Source organism: Penaeus monodon, chromosome 24 (assembly GCF_015228065.2).
Source record: "Penaeus monodon isolate SGIC_2016 chromosome 24, NSTDA_Pmon_1, whole genome shotgun sequence".
NCBI lineage: Eukaryota > Metazoa > Arthropoda > Malacostraca > Decapoda > Penaeidae > Penaeus > Penaeus monodon.
Genome location: NC_051409.1, coordinates 13,441,783 through 13,442,913, shown reverse-complemented (window position 1 = coordinate 13,442,913; position 1,131 = coordinate 13,441,783). Strand labels below are relative to the sequence as shown.

At 35.1% G+C, this 1,131-nt stretch overlaps 1 pseudogene; it reads left to right on the top strand.

Moving 5' to 3' along the window:
* Nucleotides 1-1,131, top strand: part of LOC119588862 — a 22,879-nt pseudogene that overhangs the window by 12,063 nt on the left and 9,685 nt on the right.

Sequence of the window (1,131 nt, the reverse complement as noted above, 5' to 3'; positions counted from 1 at the left end):
AAAAAAAAGGGGTTAAAAAGTTTTTAAAGAAATTTAAAAGCCCTAGACCCTGCTTTTTTGATATAAATTTTAGCCATTATTTCACAAACTGTTATGTATTAACAGAGGAACCAAGAGGGAGCACTGCTTTTAATTTAGATTGGATACAAAGAAGTGAAAGTAATTGTTCTTGTATAATAAACCATAGGGAAAAATTTATCTAGAAAGAGGATTTCTAATATTATTTTAATTTAGACGGGTTTTTACAAGGGGAAGTGTTTTAAGCGATAAAATTTTTCATGGGGAAATTAACCTGAAAAGGGGGGAAGGGGCCATAGTAATTACTTTTTTTCATTAAACCTTCTTTCCTCTTTTTGTTTTATCATGTGAATTTTGATCCAAAAATTATAAAATGATATTTTAATACTTCATTTCTACGTATTTTCACCTTTTATGCCCCCTAATATAAAAACCTCCCTCAAGCTTATGGTCCCTGAAAAAGGGTCAATAAGCGGCAGCAAGCAAAAGCTGTGCCCGTCATTTTTCAGGGAGTTTTTTCCACTTGAAAGTGATTGAAGCTTTTTTCTGGAACTCTTAGAAGAAAAAGAGGAGAAACTTTCCCCTTATAGGTTCAGATGTCCCGGAATTTTCATCAATGGATGTGTGCTGAAATCTCGAAGTGTTTCCATACACCTAGTTTCTTTCAGTACTATCTTAGGTAAAAAACTGTTTGGATGTGGAAATACGTTACATATGGTAATTCATATCCTTGCGCTTTCTACATACACAATATTACTAAAAAAAAAAAGGGAGGGGGATACTCTTGGGGGAAAGACACAATGAATATGTTCATGTTATTTGTAGAAAAGGAAATTAAATTTTTTCAAAAACTTGTTTGGGTCCTTCAGAATTTTTTTTTCAAAAAGAGGTTAGGTGTTTGTGTGGCTTAATTTTATTTCCATTTCATTCCAGAACCTCATTATCCTTCTCATCCCAGGTTTTATGCCCAATTAACCTCAGAATTTTTTCCCCCCCGGCCATGGCCCTCCCGTGACAAGTGGTGTTTTTGTCATGGGCTCCTCCAAAAACCCAAATTGGGAAAACCCGGGCTGGTTGCAAAAATTGAGAAAGGGCCACTGGGTACAGAGTCTA